Here is a 12,532-nt window from a genome sequence, read left to right on the forward strand (position 1 = left end):
ACATATGTCCATCCGAAAACAATCAGGTTGACTATATAAATCACCTAAAGTATGGAACTAGAGAAAGAAATGCCAACAAAGGAAGAATCCAAATTTCTTTATCCGAACACAACAAGATAAACTTGTTTGAACTCTAAAGAAAGAGATTTCAACAAGTGAAAATGCCAATAAGATTACCCTCCATCAAAACATGCAGATTATAGATAAAAGAAGTTTATCTAGAGAATGCCCACACTATAACTTCTAATGAATTTAGAAAATAAGATTGTCTTTGAATGTTGAGGTCAACATGCTAAGTGATGTAAGCAAAGCAACAATCTTGAGCCCAAATTATCCCATAAGATAATATATGTGAGGGATCACTAGCGTCCCATACCACTATGATACCACCCATACATACCTTAACAATTTGAAACTCCCTAGTATGCCGTCTAGGAAATATGAATGAAATCCTGTATAAAAGGAATAAGATGGCCTTATCCAGACTTTCACATACTAAACCTGTCTCTATATACTTAAGACTACATCAAGGAATAACTCCTTCTGAGTACATCATTAGAAAAGAAATTGAATTATTGGCGCCTTTCTAATGATAACTACCCAAAATACAACAAAGTTAGGATAGAAAAATAACTCACCTAGATATATAAGCAACTAGGTATCCGAGTTGGAATATATACAAGAGTACAAGAAATATACTCCAAAATTATGTGCAAAAAACGAAGGCAAATGCTACCTTCAAAGCACATGTAATTATTCAAAAGATGAAAAGATCCTTATAAAACCATGGATAAAAGCATAGAAGCTCCTCGAATCCATAAAGACCATAGTTGATTATAAAAATCAATGCATACCATCTAATGGACATTAATCATCCCAAAAGAAGCATTAAAATTGGTGGCCAACTCATCAATCTGGAGTATATGAACATTGTGTCGTTCAAGCAAAACTCCAAAGTAAGCAAGTGAAACACATGTGTGTAGCACTCAATAAAAAACCCCTAGACACAAGTGATCTAGGTAGAACCTGATGAGTCCAAATAAAACTTGAAAAACATCCAATAAAAATCCACCAAAACAAACCGATCAACTAACCCATGATAGAATTTATCTTAGGCTTAAGAAATTAAGCACAAACCACACTTAAACAAGTGCAAAATAAGTTATCATGGAAAAGTGTCAAAGGTGAAACACACTTTGAACGCAAATTACAGCCATCAAAAGAAAATAAGGAACATGTCCAAAAAGAATGGCTAAACAATGGTAAAAAATCATGAATACATCGTTTAGAATTAATCTAAACATAAATATCCATTTAATACGAGGTATAATCGTATTAATAATATGCGAATAACCTGCATCTATCTAATGTCAGCACGAGAAAACGTACCTCAATATTAAATAACCCTCGAAAATATTAAATTCTCGAGAAAAAGAATTATCATGATTTTTTTTCTAATTTTACCTAATTTTCTAGGGCCTCAAAATATAATAATTTTGAATTCCACCAAACCTATCTTATGGCATTCCAAACTTATATTTTTTCAGAATATTTTTAGCAATTAATTTTGCCAAAATACCATTGATATTTTAAAAATATCAATTTTTAGGATTTCTAAAAATAATTTCTAGATATTTCCTAATTTTTCCTGAGAATCCCATCGTTCACAAAATTTCCAATTCCGCCCGACAATTCTCAAATCCAATGAAAATTTATAATTTTAATGGATTTTTTAATTTTCTAGGTCCAAAATATATTTTTAAAGGAATTTGAATGGTCACGGGCGCCCGAATGGACACATCACATGCCAAACACCAACCCCATATTTTTCCAAAATTTAAAATAACCTTTGTCTAATTTTTCACTAATTTTCAGGAATTTTTTGAAATTTTTAAACTACCCCGAACGCATTTAGAATACGAACGGTCAAAAAATTTCAGAATTCCAACGGTTTTCCCGAAATATGGAAAGCCAAAAGTTTTGAGAAAATGAAAAGACAAAAAAAATCGGAATGTGAAAGGTCAAAGGTTTCCGGAATACGGAAGTCAAAAGTTTTTTTGGAATTCGGAAAGCCAAAAGGTTTCGGGAAAACGGAAAGCCAAAGGTTTTCCGGAAGATGAAAAGCCAAAAAGTTTCAAGAAAAAATTTCCAGAAATTTTTCAGAGAATTTAATCTCAAATCCCATAATTTCTCACTATTTTTTAGGCTTTTTTCAAGCTTTTTTTGAAATATTATCAAAAGCTTTCTTAATATAAAAACTTATTTTTTTTAAAAGCCTAATTAAGCTTTTTGTGGGTTTTGATTTTTTTAGGGGGGGGCAAATTTTTCGCCAGCGGCGGCGGCGGCTGCAGCGGTCCCCCCCGCGTTGCGCCTGATGGAGGTGATGGAGAGTGAATCCTCCCTCTGCCCTCTCTCCTTTCTTTCTCCATCCAAAATACAATCCTCCTCTCCTATCTCTCCTCTATTAACCACAGGGAGATTAACTTTAATCTTTGATTAAAGTTTTTAATTAAACAATACTTAAACATAACCATTAATTATGATTAATGTTTAAAAAATCATTTTTAAGAGAATTTCTCACGGAAAAAAGAAGGAAAAATCAGATGTGAGAGGCGGAGAGAGTCCCACGCACACGGGAGAGCATTTCATGCATCAACACGCTGTCCTACTGAATTTCAGTAGAAAATCGACAGAAATTTGATCGCATACCCGCGGAAAAAACTCGCAAAAATGTATAAAAAATACATTTTTAATCATAGAAATGCACAAAAAATTCCTAAAAATTAGGAATAAACATGCATAAATCAGGCATAAACTCAACAACCCAACCACCCCCGAACCCAAAGGATGCACACATGAATCATAAATGATACCTCTACCTTGATGTCCCATACCATCAAGAGGTATAATTCCAATCCAATAGCATGTAGCTATAGTGTGAAATGGTAGATGAGTAGATATGGACCTCTACACAAGAGACCATAGCATAAGCCTCCCCAAGCCCCCCAAGCCCCCTTGAGTGTGCCCCATGCCCCTATTATATAGGAGGGCCCTCGAGTGACTCTTGACTTTCCATTCCCCATGTGTGACCCTTGGATGCCTGTAACCTTAACCTTTAAGGTTAGTCCTAACCCATGCTCCACTAGAGCTTGTTCCCATGCTCCCATGCTCACAAGCCTAATGTGGGTTAGCCTCCTAGTATATGCACACATAATGTACATAGCCCCATTACACATTGCCATACCACTGCCTCCCCATGCTGATGTGGTGGGAGTACCCACCGCCCATAATTCATGGGCAAGCAATCTCCCATGCCCAATCCCCCACCCATACATGGGTGGTGGGGTATGCGTAACGGGCCTTACTTCCATTGCATGTGTTTCGGGTAAGTCTCGTGATCGAGTCTTACTTTCAATTCTCATCGGTAAGGACATTGCTTGGTACAAATAAAAATCTCACATTGGGCCAAAGTCTGGAGGTGGGGATCTGCAAGCCCCGCGGACAAGAAACACTTTTTGATTTAGGCCCATTTCAGACTACGAGGGACGACCTCACTGGTCATAAAGACCCCTAGCATGGATCAACGGCGGGAGGGTCGGTCGGTGGGGGCAAAGGACAACAAGGGCCATCTGATCTCCAATGCCTTTTTGTAACCTCGGGCATTTTTGTAAACTTATGCCAATTTGTAAACTTGGGCGTGAGCGACCAACGCCCATGCGCGATTCAAACCCGGGTTACCGCGGACCTAGAGCAAAACGCTACCATTACACCCGCCCGCATTCATGCTCTGAACAATCGGCCATTAGGCCTTAAGCTTATCTCCCCCTCCCCTCGGCAATCCAACCGACCGACCCTCCGTCCTCCAACTAAGATCAGACGACCCTCGTTGGCCCCACCTGCGCAACAGGCCTTCCACCATTGATCCCATGCCCAAAGGGGTCTTTATGACCCCCTGGGAGATAGTGTTGAGGGTGGAGAGTGCACAATAGGGCTCGAAAAATAATGGCATTTTAGAGTATTTGTACCGGTGAGAATTAAGAAAAACCGGCTAAGATTTTAAGTAGCCCTTATTTTAAGGAATGGATTTTTCATTTATTTTAGTTATAAAACCGGCATATTGTAGAGATTTTGAAACAAATACTGGATAGATTTCAGATTTGTCCTTATTTTGATTAAAAATATATTTTTTTGAGCACTGTGCAAAAGAGTCCTCGACTTGATTCACACAACAGGGTAGTAGACTTCTTAAAATACTACCAATAACATCAAATGAAATGGTGCCAATTGTAGTTAGAGGGGATGAAGCTACCCCAATGGACCTTGACCGACAACCAAGGAGTGGACCTTGACCAAAAAAAAAGGTCAGTGGAAAAGTACCCTTTAACATCCTTGCCTTGTACATTCTTCTTTATCTGCTCTCTATGCATTGGCTTTGCCAAGTTGTTGTTGCAACAACAATCGACACCCGACCCCAAAGCCATTGCCTCCCACTTTGGCCGTGCTCAAGAACCTCGCTCTTCAAGAGAGGCCTCATAGCTTGTAGCTCTATAAGTGAGCTCGTTGCAATTCTTTGACCCTCTTCTCCCAATGTCAACGAGTTATGTACACTTGTTTCGGCCTCTCACACCCACTCTAAGTCGAATGCATCACCATGAACAATGTAAATGTTATGTAGCATTAGACAGGCACAACCACAACATCGAGAACATTGTGAAGATCCATATTACATCTCTTAAGCAACATATTGAACCTAGCTTTTAGCATTCCAAAAGCCCTCTTGATAGGCATCCTTGTGCTAGAGTATATGAAGGTCATATGTGGTAAACCATCCTTGTTTCCCACCAACATGTATGGGCGAGTAAAATATGCATAATCACCTACCAAATAGTACTTCCCAAGGTCTCCTCTTTCACATTCTAGCCAATTTTCACTTCGAGCAAAGTTCACATGATCATGGAATGAACCTACCCAACTGACATCATAGTTCCAAATTGGATAGTCTACATATAGCTATAAAAGAATTGAGTGAAAACCCTTACGATTAAAATAATCCACATGGTTTTGCCTCGGTGCAACAATGGGTATATGTGACTGATCAATGGTTCCCACAACGTATGGAATACGTTGTGGGAATACCTTGAATACATATGGAATACCGTATGGAACTCTTCACCTAGCTTCAACAAACGAGACTTTGAAGGCCAATGGATGTAAAAATTATGCAAACCAAAATCTTTAATTGCATTACACTCAAGAACAATTCCAAATGTTGTGCTCTTTGCACACTCGTACAGGTCTACCAAAACGTCAAGTGTTGTGCCATATGCAAAGAAAGACATACTCAATTTTCCAAGCTAACCACCTCATGCAAAACTATGTTGCGGTGTTTCGTGATGGGAGAAACCTTGCCACATGTATCAGAATGTATCCCTACTCACATGGAGATGCGTATTGGCAGGGCAATAGCTTAGCAAAAAACCCTCCAAGATATGTTGTGGGCAAGGGTAGGCCTAATAAGGACATGGAGCATGACCCTTCCTACAATTCATGGTGTTCTTTGACTTCACTAACTGGGCCACACATTTTGCCATCATGCACTATGGCCTCATCATGGTCAATGTTTGTTTCCATCAATTGTGCCAACATAAGAAAAACCATGCACAATACATACCTCTCTTGACAAGGCCACGTAAACCTACAAAATTACGAGGCATAAAACATTAGCTCTACCATAGTTACATAGAGGATTTGAACACACACTATTAAAGTGTATGAAGAGAGAGAGAGAGAGAGAGAGAGAGAGAGTGGATTATGGCCATTTTTGTGTGCATGTCCAGTGTGTGTATGTGTGTGTGTGGAGTGTGGTCATTTGTGTGCGTATGGGGCGTGTGCATCTAAAATTAATGTGATGAAATCCAAAAGCAAAAGAAGCACATGTGTGTGTGTGTGTGTGTGTGTGTGTGTGTGTATCGTCGAGTGTGTAATTGAGTGTGTGCTTGAGTGTGTGCTTGTGTATGTATCGTCGAGTGTGTAATTGAGTGTGTGCTTGTGTGCTTGTGTGTGTGTGTGTGTGTGTGTGTGTGTGGAGCACTAGTCAATAGCAATATTTAAGAAAGAAAATGCTAACAACTATATGGCATCAACATATATTCATCTTTGGCATAAACATGTCATTTTCCTTAGTGTGTATTCTTCAAAAGTCAATAGCATTATTAAAGAAAGAAAATGTTAACAACTATATGGCATCAACATGTATTCATCTTTGACATAAACATGTCATTTTCCTTAGCATGTATTCTTCAAAAGTGGAGTACTAGTCAATAGCATTATTAAAGAAAGAAAATGCTAACAACTAAATGGCATAAACATGTATTCATCTTTGACATAAACATGTCATTTTCCTTAGCATGTATTCTTAGTACTAAGATAATAGTCATTAGGAACTAAGAACTAAGATACTAGCTATACCCAAAAGAATACAGCACTAATTATCAATAGAGAACCAAGATATTTATTCTACACTAAAGAACAATTGTAACAAAGTAAAAAGGGACTCAAGTCAATTTGGGCCCGAGGCCAAGGGACCCGAGGCCAAGGGATGAAGGGGATGTGAAAGGGGCCAAGGGTTAAGACTAGGTTGTCATGGGAACCTTTTTGATAATCATCAATATACAAGTCTCTCTTCTCTCTAAACCTAGGCTAATCAACCTAATCTAGGCTAATCCAAGGCTAATTAGGATAATCTAAGGCCAATATAAGCTAATCTAGATGTTTTTTCAAGATTTTCTTGAAAAAAATAGTGCAAACGTGGAGAAATCACTCATGTTGATGATAAAATTTAGGGCAATGGTGATCTTGGTTGTTGGCCATGGCATTTGGACATGATTTGTCTCAAATTTGAGACATTTTGGATCAATTTTGATAGGCGGATAAATTTTTGGCCAAAGTGAATGTGTAATGGATAACTCTTGTGTGGTGTGGACCTCCTCTTCATCTTTCCCCTTCTTCCCATTCACGTTTTTTATTCTAGGGTATCTTGGAAGTAGGTTTGTTCATCTTGGAGTCTTGAAGCATCAACATGGAGTTCAAACGAAGACTTATGATATTCCAATGGTTGTGAATGGCGCCGAATCGCTGATGTTCTTCTTCGACAGGCTACACGAACTCGTCGTTTACTTGTAGGTGCTTCCTTTAGTTTAATCGACTTTGCTATGGCTAATAACTCTTATGAGAGTCTTGTTACATAAGATATAGTGCATAATGGCTAGCACTTGTGGGATTAGCAGTGTTTGAGCAAAAGCGGACTGCATTTTTCTTTTCTAGGGTTCCATGGAGATAAGAATGCATAGTGTGGCTTAATTGGTTGTTTATTAAGCTCTTAATCATAATAAGCTTGGTTAAGTCTCTACATTAGTTGATTCCTTCAATTTCTCCAACTCTCAAGTGATATAATTGGGGATTTTATAATAATAGCCCTAATTTCTTGCAATTGGTCAAATACTCATGCTATTCACTTGTATGGAGAGCTATATGATGCCTCAATGAAGACCATATGCAACCATATGTTCTCAATTGAATCATTAGGAGAACCCTAAGAAAGATTTGAGTATTGGGGATGTGGTTCTATTTTCAACATTGCTTGGCAATTAAGGATTTCCATGGTTCAATCAATGGCATTGAGATCCTTTCATGCATTGTTACATGCCATTGGAAAGTTGTAGATGCCATTCATAGCCATTTTCATGCTATGATATGTCACATGACATGTATGAATCATGCTATGGTTTTATATAAGTTTATGGAATGAAGATGTATTCCATTCATTAGGGAGCATTTGAGCATAAAAAGGGCCCTATAAGGATCCCTAATTTTAAGGAATTAAGAATAATTTTATTGAGGCTTAAGGAGACAAAGCTTATAAAATGACGCCTACTTTTGGGCCCAAAAGTAGGGGATCTCTCTAATTTTTGAACTAGGATTCTCTTTCTATCTATTAAAACCCCCTACTAAGATCACTAGTATCTACGCTTTCATTCTTATTTACTCCACTTTAATAGTCATATTTGAAATCCCGCCCACATTCCGTTTCTTTCAATCATTACTATTATTCATCAAGTTTCCTACCAACCTCTGCAATAAGATTCTCTCTCTCTCTCTCTCTCTCTCTCTCTCTCTCTCTCTCTCTCTCTCTCTCTCTCTCTCTCTCTCTCTCCCCCTTTTTCCCAAGCTCTCTTCTCCTATTGCAAATACAATAGGACAACCCTGAGTCTGTCTCCCTCTCTCTCTCTCTCTTTATCTCTCTCCCTCTTCACAATAGAATAGCCCTATAGTGAATACAATAGGATAGCCCTGAGTCACTTCAGATTAGTCTCTTCCATTTTTCGAATGGCAAAAATTTCAGATTTAACAAGAGTGCGGAAGGTGGACTTGCATATTCACATATTGAATGAATATGCACCAATCAAAAAAGAACATCTGAATGCACATGAGAAGCATGCAACAAGACAACAGGGTCGTACTAATGTGGATCTTTGGATTCATGGATATTTATATCCTATTGATCCTTCTTCGCATTATCCTCCACCCTTCACTGATCTCCCTTCATTTATTCAGTTTGTTCTGGAGAGGGTGAGAATGGGCTCCTTGGGTATTGTAGAAGGTTAAGCATGAGCGATGCATGGAGAGTCCAATTTCTCCACTCACAAACACAAAGCTTAAAAAGCACTTTGAGTAGTGCGCAACATGCACTACAAGATGCACAAAATAATATTCTAGAGCTAGAGAAAGAGACAAAGAGAAAAAGGCTCGTGTTATGAAGCTACAAGACACAATCTCTTGCATATGAAGAGTACCCCCGTGGGAGCAAGAGAGTGAAACAGGACAATCAATAACATTCAAAAACTCATAGTTGGTGGTGGTGCTCGTCGCAAGCGAAGAATCCATGCAGCAAGGTTTGTTTTTTGTTCTTTGGCTATTATTGTTTGTTGCGAGTAATTTTGATTAAGGTATTTTTGGTTGTTGTGGTTGTTATAAGTAATAGATTAAGGTGTTTTTGGTAATCTTTATTGGTTTGTGATATGAACTTTTTGAAAGAAGCATGTGGTGATAATGGTCCTCAAGATTTTGGGGAAATATAACGTAGTTGTGTGAGGAGGCGTGACATTCTTTCCATCATTCGAGACCCATGCCACAAGAAGATACGTCAGGTACTCGTAAATGAGATAATGGATGACATTACCAATCTTCTAAGCATTAAGGAGGTTTAGAATACATGCGATGAGGTGGGCATTAGCACAAAAGGGTATCAAGCCCTCCATCAATTGCTAAAAGATACACTCCACAAACAAGGCATCACAAGGAATATTTTTCCTGTCCCCAAAAAGATAAGATTAGCAAAGAGGACATGCAATGATGATGTGCAACATAAAATTGGAGAATACTATTGCATCAATGATACATTAACCATTGGAGCTTGGGGGAAAAAGCAAAGCACAATGATATGCAATGATGATGTGCAACATAAAATTGGAGAATACTATTGCATCAATGATACATGAACCATTAGAGCTTGGGGGAAAAAGCGAAGCACACATGGTAAGATTATGTATCCTACAATGAGTTCAACAATATATTTGTTGATCTACAATGTCTTCAGAGAGCTATGATCTTATTCTATGGAATGCCTAAACAATGTAAGTAATTTTTTACATTCTTTGCGAGCTAATAAAAAAATCTTTTAAGTACTAAAACTTATCTACTTTTGTTTGTCATGCAAGGTGACATGGTAAGTTTTGTGTTAAAAGTGGATGAATGTCAGATTGTGAAAGGCAAGAGGTTAGAACGAATGAGTACCACACTTATGAATGAGGCAATGGCATATGCAAAGAGTGAGATCAACATGACTGAGGAGACTGAGTTACCTTTGGAAGGTTCTAATGAAAACCCAGACAATCAGATGAGCAATAGGGAGAGGGTTTGCAAGTTAAGTTTTCCCTTTTTTAGTGTCCAATTTGAGAGAGAGATATGGTGTCTTGGGGCATTTGAAGTACCAAAGAAGATGCATGAAGTGCTGGCTTGGATGTTTGATAGGATACCATGGATTACCAATGTCATTAAAGTATAGATTCAGGGGGAAAAATTAGAAGTGGAGGGTAAGGGCACTTATACAATAGACTGGCATTTAGGAGGTGACTTGAAGACAATAAAGTGCCTTCTTGGGTTTCCACAAGGTGCTAACACCCCAAATCCTTGTCCATGGTGCATGAGAATGGTGAGAGAAAAGAAACAGAAGAAGGCAGGAAGGAAGAGGAAGCTAGAGAATCAAGATGATGAGAATGACACAGTGGATGATAATGCTGCCAATTGGGTTGGTGGTGCCTTGTCTGCTAACATGCTAGCTCAGCCAAACAGGCATTTGAGAGACCTGAATGGAATCCTGTAATTCCATTCGAACTCAAGAATGTCCACTTTTGTACTTTGCATGCATTCATGTGTGTGTTTGATCGTTTGCTCAAGTGTCACGTTGATTATGCATTTACTATGCAAGGCAAGGAAAGACAACATGAAGCTCTTCAAAAAGTAGAGGAACTATTGAACTTAATTGGGTGCCATGGCAACAATGTGCAGATTACTGTTAACAAGAAGACCTCTGGCATTAATCTCATCATGAATTGGCCCAACAGGTGTCAATGAGTGGATATAAGGCAAGACATTTTCTAGAGAGGCCAGAAAAAGTAAAGAACTCAAAGTCCTAGGACTTGTGGAAGGATTTGTGTAAATGCACAATGTTTGATTACACCAATCCAAGCCTTGTAGTTCTACGTGAGAAGGTTTGGTCAGACTTCAATAAGATGGTTAAATTAATGAGCAAAACCAAGACGACTGTAGAGGAGTGCCAAAAATTTCAAGAAGAGCTTCAAAATTTTACAAAAGCCATGGTCGATACATGGGATGATACCAACATTACACATTACATGGTAAGCAAGTTTCTTTCTACTCATCAATTTGAAATGATTATAAGGTATAAAGTATAGCTTCTGAAAAATCATTCAATGTATAATGCAATGGGTTCATTTTCATTTTGATTAAGCCATTCCCATTTTTGACCCATGGTGGAGCGATACATAGGTGACATAAAGTTCCTTTTAATTAAATCTTTGGTACCAATTTTACATTCCCATTTCGTTTTATTCACTTTAAGCACAGCTTCAATAGTTTTTATGAGTTTCTTAGTGTGGTTATCATCACTTTCATCCTCATCCTCACTTTCTCTCATGTGAAATCATCCTCTTTTTCCCATGATGGTGTAATTTTTTCTCCAATGCCTCCCTCTTGAATCACTCACTAGCAATTGTCATTTGTAGAGATTCTATACTCTCTTGTTGCAAGTTAGGTAGTTGAGGGTTTCGTGTCATCATAAAGTAATTATGAGGAGTACTTACTATACTGAAATCCTTGAGGAAATATGTGTCATGCTTAAGCCTTGACAAGCCTTCTTTGGACAAGGAGAGATGGTGGGAAAAGCCTCTTCTGACTATGGAGGAGAGCCCTTAGTTCTCTGGATTGAATCCCAACCGACCATTATAGAGAAACAGTGGATTGCAGACGATACCCTTCAAGATGGGTATACAGATCCCATGCAAGAGAAATCCCTTGCAAGAGCCGAGTTCATCCATACTATCAGATCCCATGCAAGAGAAATCCCATGCAAGAGGCGCACGAAGCAGTCTCACAACATTGATAAAGCCTCACAAAACATCTTGGGAGCTGGATCAACTCAAATTAAGCCTCACAAAACATCTTGGGAGCTGGATCAAGTCACAACATTGATAAACGAATAGGCCGACAGCCAGGAAATGTAGCACTGCAGGTCTAAACTATAGTCCATATAGTGGTAGAGTTGGAGCAAAACCAAGTGCTTCGATAATGAATTCGATGGTATAAAGTGAACCATAGCTTGTAAGGGAACCATAGAAAGTAAACCAAGTGGTGAATACAATTGCCAAAATATCTGAAAACCTGCAAATTCATCAACAAGTGAGGAGGCTCCTAGATTGGTTATCTAGCACTACAAGTCTACATGAAATGGTGATGTTGTGCATGTGCATGGCATACATGAATGTAATATGTGAAATGTGTGGAGCCCATATTCTCATGATTGGAATCTAGAGAGTGTTGCAAATCAATAGACAACAAAAACAAAGAATGTTATTTGTGGACAGGTGTATGTGATGCAAGCATATGGTATGCTCATGTGATGTATGCATGTACTACATGTGACTAAGTTTATTCTAGAAAGTGGAGGATTGTTTTGGATGTGTTTCTTAGAAGTTGTGAGCGGAGCCAAGTGATTTTTAGCTTATGTAAACATACATTTTGAGTCCCAAATTCTGTCACCATAAACATTACGGAATGTGTGGACAGCATTGGTGATCAAGCACATGTATGTATGAGTGTAAGTTGGTTTGTTGCTATATCAGTGAACATTGTGCATAACAAGATTAGTAATGGTTTAGATAAGATTGTTGGTGAA

The sequence above is a fragment of the Cibotium barometz genome, chromosome 4 (genome assembly GCF_041138505.1).
Source record: "Cibotium barometz isolate CiBa-2024 chromosome 4, ASM4113850v1, whole genome shotgun sequence".
NCBI classification, from domain to species: domain Eukaryota; kingdom Viridiplantae; phylum Streptophyta; class Polypodiopsida; order Cyatheales; family Cibotiaceae; genus Cibotium; species Cibotium barometz.